Source organism: Hyperolius riggenbachi, chromosome 4, assembly GCF_040937935.1.
Source record: "Hyperolius riggenbachi isolate aHypRig1 chromosome 4, aHypRig1.pri, whole genome shotgun sequence".
NCBI lineage: Eukaryota > Metazoa > Chordata > Amphibia > Anura > Hyperoliidae > Hyperolius > Hyperolius riggenbachi.
Genome location: NC_090649.1, coordinates 201,953,524 through 201,977,146, shown reverse-complemented (window position 1 = coordinate 201,977,146; position 23,623 = coordinate 201,953,524). Strand labels below are relative to the sequence as shown.

Sequence of the window (23,623 nt, the reverse complement as noted above, 5' to 3'; positions counted from 1 at the left end):
GTGCGTTTTTGTGTAGCAGATTACACATATTGTTACAGTAAAAGCTGTTACTGAACAGCTTCTGTAACAAAAATGCCTGGCAAACCGCTCTGAAGTAGCGTTTTTCAGAGCGGTTTGCGTTTTTCCTATACTTTTCATTGAGGACGAAACGCTTCCGAAATCCGCAAACGCGCAGCAGGAGGCGCGTTTGCGGCTTGGCAAAAACCTCAAACCGCCGGTGTGCACCATCCCATTGCAATATATTAGCCAAGCGTTTTTCCAGGCGGATGCGGCCGGCGGATCGCTCCAAAAACCGCTCGGTGTGCACTAGGCCTTACTTCCAGTTTACGGTTATAAGTACACAGGTTAAAGTGTGGGGACATCTAGAGGACAAAAAGTATAATTACATTCACATACTGTCATGATCGGTGTCAGCACGCAGAGAGAATCTGATTATTGGTGATCTGCAGTATCACCAAGAATGCAGATGTATACCCGATTATTGATGATCTGCAGTATCACTGATAATCCGATATATTGCTAACCTCTGGACACCAGCAAAAGAACACAATAAAGATAGTAATATATCAGAAAGTGTGGAAATGTCCACCACACGGCAATTCCTCAGAGGTGTGGTTACCTCTGAATGGGAACCCCGTGAGTGAGATCCTCTAACCAGGCGAGTGAGGAATCTCGACCCCCAGCAGTAATCGTCTGCTTGGGGCAGGCGTCTCGGAGAGGCAAGCCTCAGAGATAACCCTCCAGTGGGAGACGTTCCACTGAAGGGAGAAAGGTCAGACAGGCAAGGGTTCGGCAACAGAGATGACGGCGGCAGTACAGGAGCGGAAGGCAGAAGAGTAATCGGTAAACTGGCAGAGGTCGGCAACAAGGATCAGATAGGCAAAGGTACAAGATCAGCAAGAGATAGAGTAGTCGGGGATAGCAAGAGTCAAAACACAGATCAATATACAATAATTTTCCTAAGCTAAGGTGTGAAATCCTTAGTATCAACACCAGGGAACTGCACTAAGGTCTGAGCGCTAACACAGAACTGTATTCACGACAGCAGACAATTTGCTACTGAGTATCAAGTCCTATTTGTAGCAAGTTAGCTGCCCTGCACCGCCCTGGAGCCCCAGCCAATCCCCAGTGGAGATGGAGTCAGCTGACTAGCCTGGTCAGCTGACTCCCCGTCTTGAGGCATAAAGATCCTGCCTCCTTGAGTGCGCACACGTTATGCGCCGGGTGAGTGCCGGCGAAAGAGATCCCACAGGAGGCAACTGCGCGGCGGAGGAGCATACGGACTCCGCCAACCGCACAGCCCCGCTCGGCGGCACGCCGGCGGTGAGAATCCGGGAAGCGGAGCCTGCTGCTCCATGTCTGCTGGCAGCGGGTCCGCTATCCCTCACACATACATTTAAAAAAAGAAATACCCTATAGTTATTAACCCCTTATACCCCCTCCCTCATAGTTACCAAAATAAAACACTTGTAGAAAAACCAACAACCACAGCATTTAATAAAAATATACATAAATAGATACCTTAGGGACTCAGCTTTTTTTAATATGTATGTCATGAGGGTATATTACTGTTATTTTTGCAAACAAGGGCTTGTAATTATTGATATAGTATAAACAAGCACAAAACAGAAGAAAAAAAATCACCTTTATTTCCAAATAAAATATTGTCATCGTACATTGTACTAGGAACATAATTTAAAAGGGCACTATGCCGAAAAATTGAAAATTTAAAATATGTGCAAACAGACAAATAAGAAGTAATTTTTTTCCAGAGTAAACTGATCCATAAATGACTTTTCTCCTATGTTGCTGTCACTTACAGTAGGTAGTAGAAATCTGATAGAAGCGACAGGTTTTGGACTAGTCCATCTCTTTATAGGGGATTCTTAGCAAGGCTTTTATTCTTTATAAAGATATTCCCTAAAAAGGATTTAAACAATTATGCTGGTCAGCTTCCCTGCTCGTAACATAGTTTTTTGGCAGTTGGGCAGAGCAACTGCCATTCACTAAGTGCTTTTGAAAATAAATAAATCCCTGAGAATCCCACATGAATAGATGGACTAGTCCAAAACCTGTCGTTTCTGTCAGATTTCTACTACCTACTGTAAGTGACAGCAACATTGTGGCTGAATAGAGTACTGGTTAAGGGCACTGCCTTTGACATGGGAGACCAGGGTTCGAATCCTGGCTAGGGTCAGTACCTATTTAGTAAGGAGTTCAAGGCAACACTGCAAGGTGGCCTCCTGAAAGCGTCCCAGTGGCTGCAGCTCTTGAGCGCTTTGAGTCCGACAGGAGAAAAGCGCTATATAAATGTTTGGATTATTATCGGATTATAACATAGGAGAAAAGTAATTTATGGCTCATTTTACTCTGGAAAAAACATACTTCTTATTTGTTTAGGTTTGCAATTTTTCGCCATAGTGCCCCTTTAAATGTAGTAATAACCAGGACAAATGGGCAAATAAAATGTTTGGGTTTTATCTACAGTAATACGTTTTATTTTCAAACTATAATGGATGAAAACTGAGAAATAATGACTTTTCATTTTTTTTCTTATCCCCTTTAAACATATAGGAAATAAAATTCTTAGCAAAAATTACCAAAGAAAGCCTAGCTTCACCTGCAAAACAATATATAGATCATTTAAGTGCGATAAGAAGTGATAAAGTTATTGGTGAATGAATGGGAGGGTCGTGAAATTTGTTCTGTTTTTAACCCTCTTGGCGGTAACCCCGAACATAGTTCGGGGTAAGCCGAGCAGGAGAATTTCTCAGGCCCTACTGGGCCGATTTGCATAACTTTTTTTTCTGCTACACGCAGCTAGCACTTTGCTAGCTGCGTGTGCACAACGATCGCCGCCGCTACCCGCCGATTCGCCGCTGTGGCAGAGCAGTAGTTAAATTGAACCTCCGGACTAAAAATCTACTCAGCAGAACTGAAAAGGCTTGGTGTTTCTTTAAGGGCCCGTTTCCAGTAGTGCGGTGAAAATCACCGGGATTCCACCGCTGACGAAATCGCATGCGGATGCGATTCCGCGTGCGTTTTTTGCCGCGATTTCGCATGCGATTTCGCATAGGCAGGGTATAGCGAATTTAACCATGTCACTGCCTGGTTCAATTTGCATTAGTTTTCGTGCGAATTCGCACGCGAAATCGCGGCAAAAAACGCATGTGCGTTTTCCCTATTAAATACATAGCCTGCGAATCGCCTGCATTCCTCACGCAGGCGAATTCTGCAGGCCCTACCGTGCAGAAAAATCCTGCACAGAAAAACGCACCAAAAAACTAACAAGTGGAAACAGTCTCATCCACTTGTATTGGTTATGCGAATCCGCATGCAGACAACACATGCGGATTCGCTCTAGTGGAAACGGGCCCTAACAGTTTCACAGCATCAGAACTTTGTTTTTCTTACCAAAGCATCATTTTTAGCTGAATTTTTACCTAAGCTCCACCCATCAAAGAAAAAAAAGCCCGGGCTTTTTTTCCCTGATGCTGTGCAGAGCATGATGGGATTTCCTGTGTTATTCACGTTGCCTAGCAACTGGGAGAGGTGCTCAGGACACAGGACAGTTGGAACTGTGTATCATGCTCCCTGTCACCTCCTTTCAACCAAAAAGCTGGCTACCATCATGAAATCAAACATTTGCCTGTTCTTTTAAAACAGGGTAGGTAAGAGATTATATTACTTATATATATATTACTTAGTTAATTAACATAACTAATGTAACTTAATGACAGTATGTTTGTTTAGGCTGGAGTTCCTCTTTAAACACTTTCTGATCCTCTGTTTGAAATCCAGCAACCTGTCCTCACCACATCTAGATGCCTTAATCCTGCCATGTGCTTGTCTTAACAGCATTTTTTTTTTTAACAAGTAGCTAAACCTAATAAAGTGGCCAGAAGGCTAAACACACTAACTAGAATATATATATATATATATATATATATATATATATATATATATATATATATATATATATATATATATATATATATATTATACATACATACATACATACATACATACATACACACACACTGGCTTGCAACAGTATTCGGCCCCCTTGAAGTTTTCCACATTTTGTCATATCGCTGCCACAAACATGAATTAATGTTATTGGAATTCCACGTGAAAGACCAATACAAAGTGGTGTACACATGAGAAGTGGAACGAAAATCATACATGATTCCAAACATTTTTTACAAATCAATAACTGCAAAGTGGGGTGTGCGTAATTATTCAGCCCCCTGGTCAATACTTTGTAGAACCATCTTTTGCTGCAATTACAGCTGCCAGTCTTTTAGGGTATGTCTCTACCAGCTTTGCACATCTAGAGACTGAAATCCTTGCCCATTCTTCTTTGCAAAACAGCTTCAGCTCAGTCAGATTAGATGGACAGTGTTTGTGAACAGCAGTTTTCAGATCTTGCCACAGATTCTCGATTGGATTTAGATCTGGACTTTGACTGGGCCATTCTAACACATGGATATGTTTTGTTTTAAACCATTGCATTGTTGCCCTGGCTTTATGTTTAGGGTCGTTGTCCTGCTGGAAGATGAACCTTCGCCCCAGTCTCAAGTCTTTTGCAGACTCCAAAAGGTTTTCTTCCAAGATTGCCCTGTATTTGGCTCCACCCATCTTCCCATCAACTCTGACCAGCTTCCCTGTCCCTGCTGAAGAGAAGCACCCCCAGAGCATGATGCTGCCACCACCATATTTGACAGTGCGGATGGTGTGTTCAGAGTGATGTGCAGTGTTAGTTTTCCGCCACACATAGCGTTTTGCATTTTGGCCAAAAAGTTCCATTTTGGTCTCATCTGACCAGAGCACCTTCTTCCACATGCTTGCTGTGTCCCCCACATGGCTTGTGGCAAATTGAAAACGGGACTTCTTATGCTTTTTTGTTAACAATGGCTTTCTTCTTGCCACTCTTCCATAAAGGCCAACTTTGTGCAGTGCACAACTAATAGTTGTCCTATGGACAGATTCCCCCACCTGAGCTGTAGATCTCTGCAGCTCGTCCAGAGTCACCATGGGCCTCTTGACTGCATTTCTGATCAGCGCTCTTCTTGTTTGGCCTGTCAGTTTAGGTGGACGGCCTTGTCTTGGTAGGTTTACAGTTGTGCCAAACTCCTACCATTTCTGAATGATCGCTTGAACAGTGCTCCGTGGGTTGTTCAAGGCTTTGGAAATCTTTTTGTAGCCTAAGCCTGCTTTAAATTTCTCAATAACTTTTTCCCTGACCTGTCTGGTGTGTTCTTTGGACTTCATGGTGTTGTTGCTCCCAATATTCTCTTAGACAACCTCTGAGGCCGTCGCAGAGCAGCTGTATTTGTACTGACATTAGATTACACATAGGTGCACTCTATTTAGTCATTAGCACTCATCAGGCAATGTCTATGGGCAACTGACTGCACTCAAACCAAAGGGGGTTGAATAATTACGTACACCCCACTTTTCAGTTATGTATTTATAAAAAATGTTTGGAATCATGTATGATTTTCGTTCCACTTCTCACGTGTACACCACTTTGTATTGGTCTTTCACATGGAATTCCAATAGAATTGATTCATGTTTGTGGCAGTAACATGACAAAATGTGGAAAATTTCAAGGGGGCCGAATACTTTTACAAGCCACTGTATATATACATAAGTACATACCTAATAAATATATATATATAGTACAGATCAAAAGTTTGGACACACCTCATTCAAAGAGTTTTCTTTATTTTCATGACTATGAACATTGTAGATTCCCACTGAAGGCATCCAAACTATGAATTAACACATGTGGAAGTATAGTACATAACCAAAGTGTGAAACAACTGAAAATATGTCATATTCTAGGTTCTTCAGAGTAGGTGTGTGCAGGGCTGTGGAGTCGGAGTCGTGGAGTCGGAGTCGTGGAGTCGGGCAATTTTGGGTGCCTGGAGTTGGAGTCGGGAAAAAATGCACCGACTCCGACTCCTAATGAATTTGTAACTAATTAAAATAGAAAATATGATAAAAATAAAAATAATGTATATATACAGTATATATACAGTAATAGCTGTGCTTAGTCCACAAAAATGAAATAAACCAATCAAAATTAGTTACTTGTGCTGCTTCAATAAAGCAGTCCCCGTATTTTTAAGGTCAGATATACATATCTGATTGTGACTGTATATATGATGTGTACACTGGAATCTCTTATATATACTAAATAACATCTATGCTGTAAGAATAAAGCCTTATGTGTAGCCGTGTCACAAATAGAGATGGTCAACGAGATGGAAATAATTCTGCATTGATGCTGATTTATGCAAATGTATGCACTCCCTTTGCTGATGAAATCAAATAATTTGATATGTTGTTAAAATTTGGTTTGGTGACTACAAATTAAAGGGTAACTGAGATGGATGAAAAGTAAAGTTTTATACATACCTGGGGCTTCCTCCAGCCCCCTTCAGGCTAATCAGTCCCTCGCTGTCCTCCACCACCCGGATCTTCTGCTATGAGTCCTGGTAATTCAGCCAGTCAGCGCTGTCCGGCCGCATGCCGCTCCCACAGCCAGGAACATTCTGCACCTGCGCAATAGTGCTGCACAGGTGTAGTATGCTCCTGGCGGCGGAGTGTGTGCATGCGCACTACGCCCGACTGGCTCAAGTATCTGGACTCATAGCAGAAGATCCAGGTGGTGGAGGAGGACAACGAGGGACTGATTATCCTGAAGGCGGCTGGAGGAAGCCCCAGGTATGTATAAAACTTTAATTTCATCTGTCTCAGGTTTACTTTGTTACACAGTAGTACTATACTCTACATATGCACTCCCCACAGAGCTGCAGGGAATCCACTGAGAATGCTGTGCACATTGAACACAAAGGTGTTGTCTGTTTACAATCTCCTCATTCCCCTGCAGAGTACCTGCACATCATTCTTACATGTACCCACACTTACATTGCCTAGGGCCTGATAGATGTTCTTTGTTCCGGTTTGTACCTTTTACAAGTACTCTTACCAAGGACTAGTTTTAGTCTAAAGGGAATAAATATAGTAGTCTACATATCCTTCTCACTTCAGTTGTCTTAAAATTCCTAAGCGTTGGCAGTTAAGAGACGAATTTTTATGTTACATACTTTTAATCAACAAAATTGTAATATGCAAATTAGAGGAGGCGGAGTCGAGGAGTCGGAATCGGAGTCGGTGGAATCCTAAACTGAGGAGTCGGAGTCAGTGTATTTTTGGACCGACTCCACAGCCGTGTGTGTGTGTGTGTGTGTGTGTGTGTGTGTGTGTGTGTTTACATAGATACTGTATATACTATCTATATATTACTGTATATTGGTATGAATCCCTGCCCTCCCAGTGATGCATAGCATAGGTTGTTTAGCTTTGGGGAACTCTGTTCCCCGGAGGATTTTGGAAGACCGGGTATATTTTGTACTGGCTTTGGAACGCTCAAACAAACATTCCGCACAGGACTAAAGCTATCACTGCCTATGATATATTTTAGAATGTAAATCAGATAAAGGTTTTACAATGGGCAAACACTGACTAAATACTTTATAAAATAATATTGTAAAAAAGTAAATACATTTATGTTATTTTCAATACAGTTCCTCTAAGCAAGAAGAGGGGTAGCTATTGCAGTATGGTTGAGTTAAGCCAGTGTAAAGGTCCATAGGGAACAGCTCTTCAATCACAGCAATGTCTACAATTGGGAGCATTTTAATTAGTCGAATAGTGTGGGTGTATTCTTACAACAACCGGTCTGAAACCTAGCAGTTTGAGAGGGTGCTGTCCACCAAATCACATTAGCAGAATTTCCCTATGGACTTTCACGCTGGTTCACCTCAACTATATTAGCGCTGAATCGGGAACAGACTATCACAAGGACGCACAGCAATAAATAGAGACTGTGGAACTTCACTAAGAAAAACAATAAGAAATTACAGGAAGTCTTTCTGCTCCCCCACCCCCTTTCCACTCACAACAAATTATTTTGGCATTGCCAAGCGGTGGTAAAAGCTAGTGAATCCCTGAGCCTATTCCCTTCTCACTGTGATCACGTCTGTATCCAGGTTACCAGAAATAAGTGAAAGCTAGTGGGCATGCAGGGAAATGTATTCTTGTCTCAGCATGTCGCTAACTATGTACACTTTCAGTTCTTCCTCTCAAAGACTTCAAGATGCCAAAGGAGTGTTCAGAGAATATTAAAGAGCATCTGCTCTGAGGAGAATGGGGAGGGAGGGGCCAACTACAGTACAGTAGGCAAACTATGTCAGAAAAAAAAAACTTTTTGGGAAGAAGGATATTCACAAACTACATTACAGAAATGTGAAACAGAATGTTACTGTGAAGAAACGCGGAAAAGCCGCCGCATGGACGCAGGACGAGGCGGCTGTTTCCGCGGCTGGCATAGCGGAACGCGGAGAAGCGGCGGTTTGCGTGCATAGGCCTGCTACTGACAGTATGAACAGGCGTGGGGAGGCCACCGCATGTGCTGTTAGCGGTGCGTCCCACCCCGCGTTCAGGCCAGCAGAGACATTGCAAAACGTGACTGGTGTGGCTGGGACTGATAGTCCACACAGGTTCAGAATGACGCGCACGCTGAGAGGCAGAGTTTATATGACAGACAGAAGAAGGTCAGCTGACCAAGCTGGTCAGCTGACATTTCCACCACTTCTCATTGGTCCAGCACTTAGGGGAGGCGCTGGAAGCGCTGATGTATATATACTGGGTGCTGGTCATTTCTCTGGTGTCTGGCGTTGCGATCACAACGTGGTAGCACTCAGACCTTGTCATATCTGTGTTCTAGCATAGTTTCCAAAGGTGATCATGATCACGGACCTCACACCTAAGCGTTAGGAAATTGAACTGTATTATTTGTTATGACCTTCTACTTGCCTGACTTATCCTCCTGATCTTTGATTCTGTACCTTGCTATTTCTGATAACCTGTTGCCGACCTCTGCTCGTTCCTGAACCCTGTATTTGCCTCCTGACTCTGTACCTCGCTATTCTGATACCCCGTTGCCAAACTCTGCCTGTCTATTGGATTACGTTTCTGTCTCCTGTATTGGTACCTTATCTGTCTGTGTGTTGACGACCTGGCTTGCCCGACCTCGAGTACTGGCCTTACTGTTAGAGGCAGTTCCCAGATCTGTTAGTGACACCCCCTCACTGGTGTCACTCACGTTCTGTCCTTCCTACCCTCAGCCTAGCTACTCCCCCGGGAGAGTCTAGGCATACGGAAGGAACTTACTTCCGTGCAGTACTTCTTACTGCTTCTGTACCTTCTCCTAAGGTGCAATACTCAAAGTATTACTGTTACACCAAAACACTCTTATCTCTCAGGTGTCCAGAGGTTAGAATATATATCTGATTATCGGTGATACTGCAGATCATCAATAATCGGGTATATTCTGCATTCTCGGTGATACTGCAGATCACCGGTAATCAGACCCTCTCTGTGTTACACCGATCGTTACAGAACGCCAGACCAAAATGCAAATGGACGCACACACTGACCATCTGGGCGCACTTGCTACTTCGGTGGAAAACATCAACCAAGTGCTGGGTAGCCACAAGACTATGATCGAAGCCTTGTCTGGTTCTTTACAAACCCTCCAGACAGCAGTGGATGAGGTGCGATCCCCTCCTAGTTCTGACATCCGTTTACCTGTACCTGAGAAATTTTCTGGTCACAGATCTGATTTCCGAAATTTTAGAAGTAGAGTGTTATCTAATTTTGAGTTGAGACCCCGATCCTCTGGAACGGTGGCCCAAAGGGTCACATTTATTAAGACTTTGTTATCAGGCGATTCTCAGACGTGTGCGTACAGTTTGCCCACCGGAGACTTAGCCCTCTCCTCAGTGGATGAATTTTTTAAAGCTATGGCAGTAATTTACGACGACCCAGACCTTGCTGCGACTTCTGAGCGGAAGCTCAAGCTTTTGCGTCAAGGCAAGGAGCCGGTCGAGGATTACGCAGCGGAATTTAGGAGGTGGTCAGTTTCAGCCAGGTGGAAACACTTATGCCCTCTTAGATTGTTTCTTATCGGGACTGTCAGATGAGGTTTCAAATCTCATTTTAAGTCTGCCTGAACCCAAAACAGTCGATGAGGCCATTTCATCGGCCATTCGAGTCGACCGTAGGCTGCGCTATCAGAAACAGACCCGGGGTAATAGTCAGGTAAAGATGGTGTCCTGCGCTGCGCCTCCATTAACTCCACCTCCTCCCGTCTCGCCTCCACCCGAACCTATGCAAATTGGTCGGTCAAAACTATCCCAAGTGGAGCGAAGACGGAGGATGTCTGAGCAGCTGTGTCTTTACTGCGCAGAGGGGGGGTCATAGGGTACGTAACTGTCCCAATAAGTCGGAAAACGCTACCGCCTATGAGTTGTAGGGGGTAACACCCTAGGCGTGCGCCTCTTACCCCTAGAAGATAAACGGTTACTTCTTCCTTGTACTGTTACGTGGGAAGATAGAACCGAGGATTCCGAGGCCTTTGTAGATTCAGGCTCTGCAGCAAATTTTATGGATTTCGAATTTGCAAAGAAATTAGGTATTCCGCTCACCCCGGTAAAACCACCCGTTCAGGTTACGGCAGTAGATAATTCCCCCCTGCAAAGTAATCATCCGTTGTCTCAGACACCAGAGGTGGAAGTCACTATAGGGGTACTACACAGTGAGAGATTGCAGTTTTTTGTATTGCACATGACCACCTCCACAGTCATCCTTGGCATGCCATGGTTGCACCTTCACTCTCCACAGATCAATTGGAGCACTGGGCAGTTAACCAGCTGGTCAAATCATTGTTTCCAGCAGTGTTTAGGGAAGGTGACATTGGGCCAGACCAGGATTCATTTGGAGGGGGTTCCAGTGCAATATTCCTAGTATTCAGTGTGTTTTGTCCCAAGGCTGTTGATAAGTTACCACCACATCGCCCATTTGATTGCCCCATCGATCTCCGATCTGGTTGTATGCCCCCAAGGGGTCATCTTTACAATTTGTCTGGGCCAGAGAAAGTGGCCATGCAGGAGTACATTCGTGAGAATTTAGCCAAGGGGTTCATTCGTCCTTCTCGGTCGCCTGCTGGCGCAGGGTTCTTTTTTGTTAAGAAAAAGGATGTAGGCCTGCGGCCATGCATAGATTACCGGGGCCTGAATAAAATCACTGTAAAGAATCGCTACCCTTTGCCCCTGATAGATGACCTGTTTACACAAGTTACCAACGCTGAAGTCTTTTCGAAATTAGATTTACGGGTTGCATACAACCTGGTGCGGATCAGAAAAGGCGATGAATGGAAGACGGCCTTTAACACGCCCGACGGGCATTACAAGTACTTAGTAATGCCCTTCGGGCTGTGTAACGCCCCGGCCGTCTTCCAAGAATTGATCAATGAGGTATTCAGGGAGGTGTTGGGCAAATTCGTGTTAGTATACCTGGATGATATACTTATTTTTTCTAACAACCTCTCTGAGCACAGGTCGCATGTCAAATTTGTATTGGACAAACTCAGACAAAACATGCTTTACGCTAAATTAGAGAAATGCATCTTCGAGGTGACATCTGTCACCTTCTTAGGATACATAATTTCCACCTCGGGCCTGTCGATGGACCCGGCCAAGGTCTCTGCTGTGCTGGAATGGCCTCAACCAGTGGGGTTAAAATCTCTTCAGAGATTCTTAGGCTTTGCCAATTACTATAGAAGGTTCATAAAGGGGTACTCCACTGTCATTGCACCCCTCACCAATCTCACTAAAAAAGGGGCGGATACTGCCCACTGGTCTCCAGAAGCCCTGCAAGCATTTTCCACTTTAAAAGACTTGTTTTGCTCAGCACCCATCCTGAGACACGTTGACACTTCCTACCCCTTTATTGTTGAGGTGGACGCCTCAGAAGTCGGGGTAGGGGCTGTGCTGTCTCAGCGATCAGGGTTGCAGGGTAGATTACACCCATGCGCCTATTTTTCTCGTAGGTTCTCTCCGGCAGAAAGAAACTACGACATAGGCAACAGGGAGCTCCTGGCCATCAAGTTAGCCTTTGAGGAATGGCGTCACTGGTTGGAAGGAGCAGAACATACGATCACAGTTTACACTGATCACAAAAATTTGAAATACATCGAGGGAGCTAAAAGATTAAGCCCCCGTCAGGCTCGATGGTCTTTGTTCTTCTCGAGGTTCAGATTTGTAATTACGTACACTCCAGGTAGCAAGAACATTAAGGCAGATGCCCTGTCCAGATGCTTTGAGCCAGAGACAGCACAGCCCTCTACCCCAGAGACCATTGTCCCGCAAAGACTGGTACTAGCAACAACTGAGACATGGAAAGACTGGACAGAGACCTTAGGGCCCTTTCAGCAGGACATCCCGGAAGGGAAGCCTGAGGGGGTTATGTTTATACCACTGCCATTCCGTCTTCAGATCTTACAGATGTTCCATTCACACAAAAATGCGGGACACCCTGGGGCCTCCAGAACACAGGATCTGGTTGCCAGGTGCGCTTGGTGGCCTTCGATGGCAACGGATTGCAAGGAGTATGTTAGAGAGTGTGCGGTGTGTGCAAAAAGTAAGCCCTCCCGGCTGGCACCTGTGGGAACGTTGCAGCCCTTGCCCACCCCGAGTGAGCCGTGGACCCACTTGTCCATGGATTTTGTGGGTGAGCTCCCCAGGTCTGAGGGCATGTCGGTCATTTGGGTAGTGGTCGACCGCTTTAGTAAAATGGCCCATTTTGTGCCCTTGAAAGGACTCCCCTCGGCCCAGGAGTTGGCCGATTTGTTCATCATCCACGTTTTCCGATTGCACGGCATTCCGGAAAACATTGTGTCAGATCGGGGAGTCCAATTTGTTTCAAAATTTTGGAGGGCATTTTGTCATCAAATGGGCATGGAACTGTCATTTTCATCCGGCTACCACCCACAGACCAATGGTCAGACTGAGAGAGTCAACCAATCATTGGAACAATTTTTGAGGTGTTATGTTGCAGAAGCGCAGAATGATTGGATCAAGTTTTTGCCCTTCGCAGAATTTGCGCACAATAATTTGAAAAGTTCCTCCACGGGATTCTGTCCATTTCAGATAGTTACTGGGAAGCTGCCCAAATTTTCCCCATTGCCAATCGCTTCCACACCGTTTCCAGCTCTGGAGGCCTGGCAAAAGTCATTTAAGGACGTGTGGTGAATCGTGGAAAATAATTTGGAGAAGGCATTTTAAAGTCAGAAAGGTCAAGCTGACAAGAAACGTTCCTTAGAGTAGAAGTTTCAACCAGGAGACTTAGTCTGGGTGTCCACACGTCACTTGACCTTGAAACAGCCTTCAGCCAAGTTGGGGCCCAGGTTTGTGGGTCCATTTCCAGTAACTAGAAAGATCAACAATGTTACTTATGCCATTGATCTTCCGGCCAGTATGCGTGGCGTAAGATACTTTCATGTGTCTCTGCTTAAGCCAGCAGTCCATGTGGGTCCCACTCCTCCTCCTCCTGTGATGATAGATGACCAACCTGAGTATGAGGTAGAGAAGATTTTAGACTCACGCATAGTTCAGAACTCAGTACAATATCTGGTTCATTGGAAAGGGTATGGTATTGAGGAGAGATCATGGGTACCTGAATGTCGCATGCATGCTGACAAACTGAGAAGGGAATTCCACGCTTTACATCCTGAGAAGCCTTAAAAGAGCTGTCCGGAGTCCACTCCTCGGGAGGGGGGGGGGGGTACTGTGAAGAAACGCGGAAAAGCCGCCGCATGGACGCAGGACGAGGCGGCTGTTTCCGCGGCTGGCATAGCGGCGGTTTGCGCGCATAGGCCTGCTACTGACAGTATGAACAGGCGTGGGGAGGCCACCGCATGTGCTGTTAGCGGTGCGTCCCACCCCGCGTTCAGGCCAGCAGAGACATTGCAAAACGTGACTGGTGTGACTGGGACTGATAGTCCACACAGGTTCAGAATGACGCGCACGCTGAGAGGCAGAGTTTATATGACAGACAGAAGAAGGTCAGCTGACCAAGCTGGTCAGCTGACATTTCCACCACTTCTCATTGGTCCAGCATTTAGGGGAGGCGCTGGAAGCGCTGATGTATATATACTGGGTGCTGGTCATTTCTCTGGTGTCTGGCGTTGCGATCACAACGTGGTAGCACTCAGACCTTGTCATATCTGTGTTCTAGCATAGTTTCCAAAGGTGTTGATGATCACGGACCTCACACCTTAGCGTTAGGAAATTGAACTGTATTATTTGTTATGACCTTCTGCTTGCCTGACTTATCCTCCTGATCTCTGATTCTGTACCTTGCTATTTCTGATATCCTGTTGCCGACCTCTGCTCATTCCTGAACCCTGTATTTGCCTCCTGACTCTGTACCTCGCTATTCTGATACCTCTTGCCAAACTCTGCCTGTCTATTGGATTACGTTTCTGTCTCCTGTATTGGTACCTTATCTGTCTGTGTGTTAACGACCTGGCTTGCCCGACCTCGAGTACTGGCCTTACTGTTAGAGGCAGTTCCCAGATCTGTTAGTGACACCCCCTCACTGGTGTCACTCACGTTCTGTCCTTCCTACCCTCAGCCTAGTTCCTCCCCCGGGAGAGTCTAGGCGTACGGAAGGAACTTACTTCTGTGCAGTACTCCTTACTGCTTCTGTACCTTCTCCTAAGGTGCAATACTCAAAGTATTACTGTTACACCAAAACACTCTTATCTCTCCGGTGTCCAGAGGTTAGAATATATATCTGATTATCGGTGATACTGCAGATCATCAATAATCGGGTATATTCTGCATTCTCGGTGATACTGCAGATCACCGATAATCAGACCCTCTCTGTGTTTTACCGATCGTTACAGTTACTTGACTTATTATTGCAGATTATTTTGGTGTGTATTCAAGTATTTGATTATAAACCCCAAGTAATCAAGTAATAAATTGTATTACTTAATTTCATCCTCCTAATGAACTTCCAGTCCAACATCCACTGGGAAAATGTGTGCCAGTAGTCTATGAGACTGGCAGGTAAGTACAGTATTCATACTATGTGGCTAAAGTAAATGGGAAGATTTTTTATTTTTTTTTTAAATAGGAAGATACTTACCTAAGGAAAAGGAATGCTCTGGGTCCTATAGAGCCTTCCCGCTCCTCTAGCGGTCCCCGTTCCAGCGCCGGCTCCCCCATAGCAGAATTCAACCAATTTGGCCAAATACTGCTGTTTCCGCCAAAGGGAGGCTTCAGAAGTCTTCAGAAGCCCAAGTGCTTTTGAAGACGGACCGTTCCATACTGCGCACACATGAGCACCCTCTCTCACGCACTCTCCCCCGTGCGCAGTATGGGGCCGCCTGTTTTCGGGAGGATGCGGCTCCTGAAGACTTCCGAAGTCCCCCGCGGCAGAGGATTTAAAGGGGTTCTGTGGAGCAACCGGGCACTTACCTTGGGCTTCTATCGGCCCCCTGCAGCTGTCATGTCCAGCTCCGTCCTCCTACAATCCTCCATTCCCTGCTGCCTTCACTGGTCTATTATTCGTCTAAGTAGACGAATCGTGCTCGCTCCCGCGTGCATCATCAGGAGCTTACTGTGCAGGCGCAGTACAAAGTTTTCTTGTACTGCGCAGTAAGCTCCCGATGACGTGTGTGGGAGCGAGCACGCGCACAGCCGTGGGAGTGAGCACGCACACAGCCATGGCCATGCAGCCGTAGTTGGATCAGATGTCGAATTAGACCGGGAATGGCAGATCATAGAGGACGAGGCGAGACATGACGGTGCCGATAGAAGCCCAGGTAAGTTTCCGTTTTTGTTTATTTTTTAACCCTCACAGAACACCTTTAAATGGGGAAGCTAGCGTTGCAACGAGGGGACTGGGAGAGGAGAGGGAAGGCTTTATAGGACCCAGAGCCTTCCCTCTCCATAGGTAGGTATCTGCCTTTAAAAAAAAAAAAAAAACTATTCCGAATGACTGCTATATCCAGTGTTTTAGAGGTGACCAACACCTGCTAACCATTCACTTTTCTCAGAAGGGTCTCTTCACTGATTATCTAGCACTCTGCAATGAATCCCAATTCAGATGACAACAAATGCTATGAGAGTGTTGGGACTAAGCAGAAGTAGAAGCAACTGTCATTCTGTAGCAGCAAGAGGTGGCAGTGGACTATCAAGACCCATCAAGCCATCCATGTAAATGAGCCCCAATAGCGCCTTCAACTCTTTCCTCATTCATGGTTTGCAATAAATCCGGTTTCATACATTCAATGTCTAAGCTACATTCCACTGTAACAAAGCAAATAATTACTGGTATTTTTCATTACCTGTTTCTCTCCAAAATTGCTACTATATGAAGAATTCTTCTAACTCAATTCTTCTAAGCTGCAATTTCTTACAGCTTTCCCATTTTTAAAAGAGTTTGTACATTTTATGTACCAAATTTCCAATCAAAACTGTTCTCTTCATCCTTCTAGTTTGCCTCAGTACCTGCCGTAAAATCTGCCTGGTTCTGTCTGTGCAGATTTTACGGCAGGTACTGAGGCAAACTAGAAGGATGAAGAGAACAGTTTTGATTGGAAATTTGGTACATAAAATGTACAAACTCTTTTAAAAATGGGAAAGCTGTAAGAAATTTTTTTCCACCTGAGTGGGGCGTGAGGGGGAAATGCAGGGTCGGCGCAACTCTGCTTACAGCATAGGAGTAGGATAAGGAGGTGAGTTGATGACAGCCGGGTGCTCACCAAAATTAGCCTGGTGGAGCACCCAGCTAAAAGAGTCTGAGGAGAACACTGTTGTGCATGTGTTCACAGCAAAAAGATTCTTTATGATGCAGGGTCACTGACCATGTGACCGAGCCTCAACTTGGAAAACAAGGAACTGTTGAATTTGGGCTGTTACACTCCTAAACATGTCACAAACACACAAAATCTGGTTACAGCGTGACCTCTCACTCAGCCTAGCTATGTATAGTATCCAGCCATTGACTGACTTGCAGCTTTTCCACAACTTGGGAAAGTTTTAAAGGCTGCCATTCTCACAATAATGAAGCCAGAGTTCCCAAACTTGGCACAGTTGATCACTTGGTGACCAAGGTTCAATATTCAGGGAAAGTGGGCAGAGCACAAAACAATTTTATCAAATTTATCAAATTTCAGCCATTCATTTTAACCACTTGCCGACCGCCCACTACCTATGGGCGTCGGCAAAGTGGCACCCCCAGGACCGCGTAACGCCGATCGGCGGCGGTACCTGGGGGACTGAACAGCCGGGGATCGCGTGCATAGATGCGCGCGCATTCCGCCGGCATTAGGGTCCGCCCACCCGCGACATCAACCCGTCGGCCATTTAGAAGGGCCGGCAGGTTGTTAACCCCCGATCTGCCGCATAGTAAGTGTATAATACACTTTGTAATTTATACAAAGTGTATTATACAGGCTGCCTCCTGCCCTGGTGGTCCCAGTGATCGAGGGACCACCAGGGAAGGAGGCAGACCCCTAGTAAACATACCAGCACACTGATTATGCCCCCCCTTACCCCGGATCGCCCACAGCACCCTTTCAGACCCCCCCCCCCGATCAACCCCTTAGACCACTGTTTGCTCCCAATCACCCATCAATCACCCCCTGTCACTATCTGTCAACGCTATATTTTAGATTAGGTCCTGAACTGCCCCCTGGGGGCTCCTGATCACCTCCCCACACCCTCAGATCTTCCCCAGCCACCCCCCCCCCCCCCAGTGGGTTGCAAAAGTATTCGGCCCCCTTGAAGTTTTCCGCATTTTGTCATATTACTGCCACAAACATGAATCAATTTTATTGGAACTCCACATGAAAGACCAACACAAAGTGGTGTACACATGAGAAGTGGAACGAAAATCATACATGATTCCAAACATTTTCTACAAATAAATAACTGCAAAGTGGTGTGTGCATAATTATTCGGCCCCCTTTGATCTGAGTGCACTCAGTTGCCTATAGACATTGCCTGATGAGTGCTAATGACTAAATAGAGTGCATCTGTGCATAATCTAATGTCAGTGCAAATACAGCTGCTCTGTGAGGGCCTCAGAGGTTGTCTAAGAGAATATTGGGAGCAACAACACCGTGAAGTCCAAAGAACACACAAGACAGGTCAGGGATCAAGTTATTGAGAAATTTAAGGCAGGCTTAGGCTACAAAAATATTTCCAAAGCCTTCAACATCCCACAGAGCAATGTTCAAGCGATCATTCAGAAATGGGAGGAGCATGGCACAACTGTACACCTACCAAGAAAAGGCCGTCCACCTAAACTCACAGGCCGAACAAGGAGAGCGCTGACAGAAATGCAGTCAAGAGGCCCATGGTGACTCTGGACGAGCTGTAGAGATCTACAGCTCAGGTGGGAGACTCTGTCCATAGGACAACTATTAGTCATGCACTGTACAAAGTTGGCCTTAATGGAAGAGTGGCAAGAAGAAAGGCTTTGTTAACAGAAAGCATAAGAAGTCCAGTTTGCAGTTTGCCACAAGCCATGTGGGGGACACAGCAACCATGTGAAAGAAGGTGCTCTGGTCAGATGAGACCAAAATTGACCTTTTTGGCCAAAATGCTAAACGCTATGTGTGGCAGAAAACTAACACTGCACATCACTCTGAACACACCATCCCCATTGTCAAATATGGTGGTGGCAGCATCATGCTCGGGGGGTGCATCTCTTCAGCAGGGACAGGGAAGCTGGTCCGAGTTGATCGGAAGATGGATGGAGCCAAATACAGGGCAAACTTGGAAGAAAACCTCTTGGAGACTGCAAAAGACTTGAGACTGTGGCGGAGGTTCACCTTCCAGCAGGACAATGACCCTAAACATAAAGCCAGGGCAACAAGGGAATGGTTTAAAACAAAACATATCCATGTGTTAGAATGGCCCAGTCAAAGTCCAGATCTAAATCCAATCAAGAATCTGTGGCAAGACCTGAAATCTGCTGTTCACAAACACTGTCCATCTAATCTGACAGAGCTGGAACTGTTTTGCAAAGAAAAATGGGCAAGGATTTCAGTCTCTAGATGTGCAAAGCTGGTAGAGACATACCCTAAAACAGGGGTCCCCAACCAAGTCTGTGTAGCATCTCCTGTTACAGCAGCGCTTCCTGTGCGGCTGCTGTAAGGAGGGAAGGAGGCGGGGCAGCGGCTTCCTGTAGCGGCGTTCACCGTTACCATGGGAACCGCTGCCCCGCCTCCTTCCCTCCTTACAGCAGCCGTGCGACGCACTGCTGTAAATAGAAGATGCTGCACGGAGGAGGGCGGCTACGGGAATCTGTGACAGGAAGCGGCCGCCAGCTCATAAGGTAACAGGAGCGGCGGCCGCGGGGGAGTGGGCTACACTGGGGCACTATACTAGCTATACTGGGGCACATGGGGCACTATACTAGCTAAACTGGGGCACTATACTAGCTATAATGGGGCACATGGGGCACTATACTAGCTATACTGGGGCACATGGGGCACTATACTAGCTATACTGGGGTACTATACTAGCTATACTGGGGCACATGGGGCACTATACTAGCTATAATGGGGCACATGGGACACTATACTAGCTATACTGGAGCACTATACTAGCTATACTGGGGCACATGGGGCACTATACTAGCTATACTGGGGCACACTGGGCACTATACTAGCTATCCTGGGGCACTATACTAGCTATACTGGGGCACACTGGGCACTATACTAGCTATACTGGGGCACACTGGGCACTATACTAGCTATACTGGGGCACATGGGGCACTATACTAGCTATACTGGGGCACATGGGGCACTATACTAGCTATACTGGGGCACATGGGGCACTATACTAGCTATACTGGGGCACATGGGGCACGATACTAGCTATACTGGGGCACACGGGGCACTATACTAGCTATACTGGGGCACATGGGGCACGATACTAGCTATACTGGGGCACACGGGGCACTATACTAGCTATACTGGGGCACATGGGGCACTATACTAGCTATACTGGGGCACATGGGGCACTATACTAGCTATACTGGGGCACACTGGGCACTATACTAGCTATACTGGGGCACACTGGGCACTATACTAGCTATACTGGGGCACACTGGGCACTATACTAGCTATAGTGCCCAGTGTGCCCCAGTATAGCTAGTATAGTGCCCAGTGTGCCCCAGTATAGCTAGTATAGCTATACTGGGGCACTATACTAGCTATACTGGGGCACATGGGGCACTATACTAGCTATCCTGGGGTACACTGGGCACTATACTAGCTATCCTGGGGCACTATACTAGCTATACTGGGGCAAAATCACAGCAGCAATCAAATAGCACCAAAAGAAAGCTGCATTAGTGACAAGAAAAGGAGGTAAAATTAATTTAGGTGGTAGGTTGTATGACCGAGCAATAAACCGTTAAAGCGGCAGTGGTCTGATTGGAAAAAAAGTGTCTGGTTGGTCCTTAAGGGGTTTTAAGACTGCAGTCATTCTTAGACTGTTAATCACACGGTTCTTAAACTTGACACAGTTGGTCACTGGGATTAATATTCAGGTAATTAAGTGGAGCCTACAATAGCCAATCAAAATTCCCCTATTGATTTTTAAGTGGAATATTTAAATTACTGCCATTCTTACACTGTTAACGGTAGAGGCCTACAGTCAGTCTCTGGGTGACTGGGATTAAATTTCAGAAAATGGGGCAGAGCAACAAACAGCCAATCAGATTTGTTTGCTTGATTTCAATGGGAAAATTTAAACTGCTTCCATTCTCACATTATTGATGCCAATGAACCCAAAGCTCACAAAGTTGAGTGACTACGTGTCAAGGTCAGAAAAAGTGGCTGCACCACACAACAGCCAAATACATCCCCAAGCAACACCGGGTTTTCAGCTAGTTTGTTATACACGAAAAATGTCAAGAAGAGCTGAGTGTAAAGCAGAATATAGGGAATGAGAACTAAAATGTAGATGAAAGTTGGCAGAGCATTAAAGAGGCAAAAGTAAGTGTGACAGAGAACATGAAAGATTATAAGTAGAGATCTAGAAAGAAAGATTGATGTAAAGAAAAATGTAAACAAGTAATGGGACAAAAGGAAAGAAAGATACTACTTTCAAATTGCTTATTTTATTTATAATATTCATTTATAGATGATTTAGTTTGTGCTTGCCCAATGTAATAGCTTTCCAGATTTGTTAGGGTTAAACTTGGTGTTTGAAGCACGCATACATTTTCTTGTGGCAAGTAATAGCTTTCCTCTCCGTTTTACATTTTGAGATTTATAACAGGTAGCGGCATCTTTAGTTCTGCCAGGTGATCTCTGCGCATAGAACTCTCAGATAGGGCTTGTTTCCATATTGCACGCTTTCATGCGCACTTATGGAAACGCGATTGCAGGGACAGCAGACAGTGCATAGACTGCACTGTCTGCTGTTTCCATTTATGCACAGCGATTCACCACTGAATCGCTGATCATGGTTTGCTGCATTTCGGGGCACTTCAGCCCATTGTGAAACTTAGTTTTGAAAAAGACTCTGAAACGACTTTTACAACAGCTTTTTACCTTATATTCTACATGGGCATGTTTGCCTCTGCTAAAACGCCACCCTCCCGCGGCCGAACGAGGGGTCTTTACCCAAATCCCCTCCGTAGTGCCCAGGGATCGCTTCCTGCTTGAGGCAGGGCTAACAGCCGCAGCCCTCTCTCTCAGCGCGTCTATCAGCGCTGATCGCCGCCTCTCCCCGTCCCTCTCAGTCTTCCTTCCCTGAGAGGGGCGGGGGACAGGCGGAGATCCGCCGCTGATAGACGCGCATGGAGGCAGAGCTACAGCCGAAATCTCTGCCTCCAGGAGCAGCAAAATCTACGACCAAGTTGGTCGTGGATTTTGCAGGAGGGGGGGATTTGGAGGGTAAAGACCCCTCGTTCTGCCGCGGGAGAGCGGCGTTTTAGCAGGGGTAAACATGCCTATGTAGAATATAAGGTAAAAAGCTGTTTTAAAAGTCGCTTCACAGTCTCTTTAAGCACAGCAGAGCTCACAAACAGCCTAAGAAGATGGACTTCACCACTGTTAGTACTGCCGGCAATTTGTGCTGGTTGGTTGAGACTAGTGGTTAGTTGAGTTCCGGATAACCAGGAACTCAACTAACCAACATACCACTTTAGTATGTTTTGGAGGTGTGGCGAAAAAAAATGGGGGTGCCCAGACAAAACACACAAATAGAGTGAATGTCAAATCGCCAGGCTTAGCACTGAACACAGGGCTCCAGCCCTGCCAGGTGAGTGTTCATCATGTTGCTACCATGATTCCCAATGGTAGCCTTTAAAAACACTGACAATGGTCAGTCGCTGGGTAACTTAGTTAGCAACTGAAGTTTGCCAACAGTTGCTCCTAGTCCAGCATTCATGACCAGTTGGAGGAAGAAGCTGTAGCACTTGTGACATCATCCCAACTCCTAACAGTTTGTCACCTGCTCTTTCAATAGATCTGTGCTAACTTCACATGGCGCTGTACTATCATACATGTACAATGTCCCATCAGCAACAAGTCATTAACCCTAATTACAACCAGTGCCCAAAATCTAACCAACATCTTTACTAGCCAACAGTCACCTCTTCAGAAAACAACCACAAAACTCCTGCAGTTAGTTGCACTCCATGTCTAATGAGGAGAAAGGTGATAAGAGAGCTATCTCTCAGTTGTTGACTTGCCCGTGTCTACCCGCAGCTGCACAGCAGCAAGAAGACATGGGAAATGCATTCCCCCTGCTATTTGCATAGCACTGTCAGCAGCACAATGACAGGGCCAGTGCGAGAAGAGGATGCCGGTCACACAATGCGCAGGAGTCTGGCGACATGTCTGAGTCCGGCGTCACCTCATGCTGCTCCGCACACCGCATACACCATGCCTGCACAGAGCCCCAGAATCAGCATTACATCACACCAACCTGCGTGTTCCTGACCCCGTATCTGCCTCCCAGGCGAGGCTGGGCGCTTCCTCGTACCCGCCTGGAGTCTGTCCGTCCAGTGCGAGGCGGGAGCGCGCATGTGTGGGTATACACTGACTGAGGGGGCGCGTTCTAGTGGCTGCAGCGTGTGGCTCGTCCCTTGTTGCTAAGCTGCGTCCTGAGCTCACCTGCACTACGCCAGAGGTGCCCTGTCTGGCTGCTGTCCTAATTCCTGGCTCATACCCGGCAGAAGCCATTCCGGATTTAACACAGCTTTATTATGAATAGACAGTCCTTTCCGATGAGGCTGTCCAAAGACTCCAAATCCCTCTTTCTGCCTCAGTTGTGCCCCTTTTACGTCTGCTGTAAGACATCTATAACAAAGCTCCCATCTTAATTATTTTTTTTTTTGGAGGGCTTTCACGCTATAGGAACCAAATTCCTCTGTCCATTCCTCGTCTGAGATATCTCCTTAGGGAATATAAAGGAAAAAAAAATACATTTCAGTTTAATACTTACCTAAGTTGAGGGAAGGCTCTGCATACCATAGAGCAGTGTTTCTCAAAATTGTATTAGCAGTTGGCTGATGGTGTAATGGTTAAGGGCTCTGCCGACACTGGAGACCAGGGTTCGAATCTCGGCTCTGCCTGTTCAGTAAGCCAGCACTAATTCAGTAGGAGACCTTTGGCATGTCTACCTTACACTGCTACTGCCAATAGAGCGCGCCCTAGTGGCTGCTG

At 46.0% G+C, this 23,623-nt stretch overlaps 1 protein-coding gene across 2 annotated transcripts in view; it reads right to left on the bottom strand.

The window, feature by feature from the left end:
- TNK2 (tyrosine kinase non receptor 2) overlaps positions 1-22,986 on the bottom strand; it is a 238,558-nt gene extending 215,572 nt beyond the window's left edge. The window contains exon 1 of one of the 2 annotated variants that reach the window (XM_068281242.1): positions 22,884-22,986. The gene's annotated coding sequence lies outside the window, so the exon portion shown is untranslated. The remainder of the gene's footprint in view (positions 1-22,883) is intronic. The other variant, XM_068281243.1, reaches the window with a different exon arrangement.
- Between the last annotated feature and the right edge of the window lie 637 nt (positions 22,987-23,623).